The sequence below is a fragment of the Bos javanicus genome, chromosome 2 (genome assembly GCF_032452875.1).
Source record: "Bos javanicus breed banteng chromosome 2, ARS-OSU_banteng_1.0, whole genome shotgun sequence".
NCBI classification, from domain to species: domain Eukaryota; kingdom Metazoa; phylum Chordata; class Mammalia; order Artiodactyla; family Bovidae; genus Bos; species Bos javanicus.
Window position 1 is genome coordinate 360,534 of NC_083869.1, and position 4,514 is coordinate 365,047.

General features: G+C 37.3%; 1 pseudogene; it reads right to left on the reverse strand.

Moving 5' to 3' along the window:
* Window positions 1-1,512: 1,512 nt before the first annotated feature.
* LOC133235319 (olfactory receptor 5F1-like) lies at window positions 1,513-2,562 on the reverse strand (annotated as a pseudogene).
* Between the last annotated feature and the right edge of the window lie 1,952 nt (window positions 2,563-4,514).

The following is a 4,514-nucleotide window of genomic DNA, read 5'->3' on the forward strand; positions in this document are numbered from 1 at the left end:
CCATATCTTCCTCAGTATTGACTGGAGAAAATTTAAAGTCAGACGTCAAGGAGATAGAGGATAATCAAACAGATGTATAAAAAAGTATGTATGCATTTTTCATCTTTCTGTTTTCCTTTACCCATGAGTTAATGACTGACACACACAATGCAACCATGACTAATAAATTATATTTTTACTTCTTATTTGTTTTATAACAAAGGCAAACATGATAATACAATTTCAGGAGATTTAATGCTTTGAGCCCAATTCACAAATTCAGTTTTTGACATAGCAATGTGTCCACAGATGGGCTAGTATCACAAAGTTTAAAGAGAATGCTAACATAAGTACACGTCAATTTCCTATCCAAGGCAGTAAATTATATCTTAGTTTAGCAAAAAATAACCACATTTCTGTTTTCTGGTGCAGCACTTTCCATTTGACATACATCCGATATAGTTTCAATAAAGCTATTTGTTTTAAAATTATTTCGATAAGGCTACAAGTTGGCAATAAAGCTATCTAGTTGTAAGAAGTTATATATATATGCAACCTACTCCAGTATTCTTGCCTGAAGAATCCCTTGGATAGAGGAGCCTGGTGGGCTACAGTGTGTGGGTGGCAAAGAATCAGAAACAACTAAGCAACTAACACTGCCACTACTACTACTTATTTGCAATTAAGTTATGTGCACATTAATCTATACAGCTTACATATTTTCACATAAATTCAGATACTTTATAATGGACTTTTTATTCTTCTACACTTAGCCATTTGCATTTTACCTTCCTGATGTTATACTGTTTATTGTCCTTTTAAACATGATTATCTGAGTATGTGTGCATGTGTCTTTGTGTTTGTGTGCTAATATCTGGAAGAGAGTAAGTGAGAGAAGGATAGGAAACGTTTGAGAAGAAAACAAAAATAGAAGAAAAACTATCATAAATTTTTGCATTCAAATCAGACAGCAATTTTTTTAAATAGCACTCTTTTACACAAACTCATATTTTTTCTTTAACAGATATGTGTGTTTTTCCAGGGATAAAGGAAATAATATTTGGCATGTTTACTTTTGCAACTAAAAGGATATTCCTGAATTTAGACATAAGCAACTCTGCAGGAAATAATTCCATAAATAAAACTGGAATCCATTTTAAAGTTTTAAAAGTTTGATATATGTTGTATATAACACTCTCTCACAAACTATAAATTGTGAAAAAAAAACATGCATCAGGAAAAAATAAATTGACAATTGCAAATACTCTGCGTGGTTAGTTTCACGTGATATTGTCCATTCGGACTCTAAATACTGAATTGCTTATTTTCATAACCCAAATTTCTTTACAAGTTATCCCTATTTCTGAGAACCCAAAAGAAATATAGTATGATTAGATGACAATTCCATAGTTTTATATATAACTTTAGTAATTTTACTTATATCTAATTGATACATGTATGTGAAAATGAATGTACCTGATTAATTAGAAAATATTCTAATGAAAAACTAACTTGAATCTAGCTTTCCAAATTTCAGTATACTCTATTTAATGCAGAAAATTCACCAAACAATTTCAGAGGTGAAGGGACTCTTTTCCTAGTAATTACATTCCATAAAGCCTTCTTTACTTCCTTATTCCTGAGGCTGTAGATTAGAAGATTTAACATGGGGATAACCCTGTGTAGAATACAGAAGCCACTTTGTCCTGATTCAAAGAGTAGCTGGAAGTAGGTCTCAGATAAGTATAGATGGAGGTGGAATAGAACAGGATGATGGCTGTCAGGTGACACGCACATGTGGAGGCTTTGCATCTCCTCCCCTGAATGCATATGGAAGATGGAGAAGAGAATGTAGGAGTAGGAGGTGAAGATCACCAGCAGAATTCCGACGATATTCACACCAGCAAACATGGAAAAGATGCTTTCATGCAGGCGTGTGTCAGAACAGGAGAGCTTAAAAAGTGGGGGACTCTCACAGAAGTGATGGATGACATTGGAACTGCAGAATGACAAGCTGGTCACACAATCTGTGTGAACCACAGAGTTCAACAGTCCTGCTGTCAAAGCCCCTGCTGCCATTTTCAGGCAGACCGTCCTGGGCATGATCAAGGCATAAAGGAGAGGGCTGCATATGGCCACATAGCGGTCATGGGCCATTTACCCAAAAGGATGCATTCAGGTGTGGCAAAGGCTATAAAGAAGTACATCTGCAGAAAGCAGCCAGCAAAAGAGATGGTTTTCTTCTCTGACAATAAATTAACCAGCATCTTTGGAGTGATGGTGGATGAATAACAAACATCCACAAAAGACAGGTTAGCCAGGAAGAAGTACACAGGTGTGTGAAGTTGGGAATCAGTCCTGATTAAGAGGATCATCCCAACATTCCCCACAACTCTAAGCATGTAAATCACCAAGAAAAGGCAAAAGAAGATAACATGTAGCTCCAGTGTGTCTGCCAATCCCAACAGGATGAACTGCGTGAGTGAAGTATAATTTTTTCTGCCCATTGATTACGGATACAGTAAGCTTAAACTTAAATCAGGTGGAAATATTTCCCTTTGCACAATTTACCAGAAATAGAAATATTGATAAAGGAAGTCATATATGAAAAAGAAGCCTGGGACAACAGTGCATGGTAAACAGAGTCAGAGAGAAATTAGTGGGCAAATGAATAGACATTTGATTTTATTAAGCATTTGTCTCTAATAATCTGGACTGAGGGATCCACAAATGACTGGTCTAAATCCACATATATCACCTAAGTTTTTTTTTTCCTGAATGCAACATTTATGTTCTATTCTTTCCCGTCTAGTCCACATTCAAAATGCAAAGTACAGAACTATACTTGCCGAAGATTTTCCCATTCTCTGAGCACGTATTTGAATTTAAGTCACATGCATTTTTTTTTTTTCTCATCAAGACTACTGTCTACATTCTTCAACTCCAAAATTTATTCATGGCCAGTTGGTAATCGCTTGTGTGTTCTCCAAGCAGCAAAAAAATAGCTCAGTTCAATAACTGATATTTTGAAATCTATCATATTCTTAATGATGATATTGTAGTGTATTAAGGTATACAGATAACTGTTCTTCATACAAAGCACTCTATAAGATTAATGCCGTGTCGTAGCACACACTGTACCTGTTTATGGCAGTGAATGACAGAGACTGCACCAAGTACTTAATAGTATTTTTCTCAGTACTAACTTGTCTAGTCTATCATTTCCGTTTTTACTAGAATAACTCAGTTGAGGCACAAAAAAAACATAAAGAAGACAATTTTCATGTTTCAAGTGAAATGTAAAGCAGTGAAATTTTGTATTACCTCTTCGTAAAAATCTGAGACACCTTCTGAGTATATGTATGTTGCTCCCCTTTTATTTTATTCTCCCTGAAGAGGGCTGGGTAACCATGGGGATTGAGTTATGGGTTTCAATTGTGTCATGAATCCTCTAAAGGCAGAAACTCCAGTCTCAGAAGTATTTAAATATGACAATCTGTAAGTATATGAAATTAAACTCTAGATGGAACTTAGTGATCTCTGTGTTAAAGCTGTTTGCCAAATTAAAAAAAGGTATCTATTTAACTGCCACCTTCTTTGTAGTTTTAGTTTATTCCTATGGGTACATTCAGTTCAGTTCAGTTCAGTCGCTCAGTCGTGTCTGATTCTTTGTGACCCCATGAATTGCAGCACACCAGGCCTCCCTGTCCATGACCAACTCCCGGAGTTCACCCAAACTCATGTCCATCGAGTCAGTGATGCCATCCAGCCGTCTCATCCTCTGTCGTCCCCTTCTCCTCCTGCCCCCAATCCCTCCCAGCATCAGAGTCTTTTCCAATGAGTCAACTCTTTGCATGAGGTGGCCAAAGTACTGGAGTTTCAGCTTTAGCATCATTCCTTCCAAAGAACACCCAGGACTGATCTCCTTTAGAATGGACTGGTTGGATCTCCTTGCAGTCCAAGGGACTCAAGAGTCTTCTCCAACACCACAGTTCAAAAGCATCAATTCTTCGGCGCTCAGCTTTCTTCACAGTCCAACTCTCACATCCATACATGACCCCTGGAAAAACCATCCCCTTGACTAGATGGATCTTTGTTGGCAAAGTAATGTCTCTGCTTTTGAATATGCTATCTAGGTTAGTCATAACTTTCCTTCCAGGGAGTAAGTGTCTTTTAATTCCATGGCTGCAATCACCATCTGCAGTGATTTTGGAGCCCCCCAAAATAAAGTCTGATACTGTTCCCACTGTTTCCCCATCTATTTCGCAGGAAGTGATGGGACCAGACGCCAAGATGCCATTCTTAGTTTTCTGAATGTTGAGCTTTAAGCCAACTTTTTCACTCTCCTTCAATTTTATCAAGAGGCTTTTGAGTTCCTCTTCACTTTCTGCCATAAGGGTGGTGTCATCTGCATATCTGAGGTTATTTACATTTCTCCCGGCAATCTTGATTCCAGTTTGTGCTTCTTCCAGCCCAGCGTTTCTCAAGATATACTTTGCATATAAGTTAAATAAGCAGGGTGACAATATACAGCC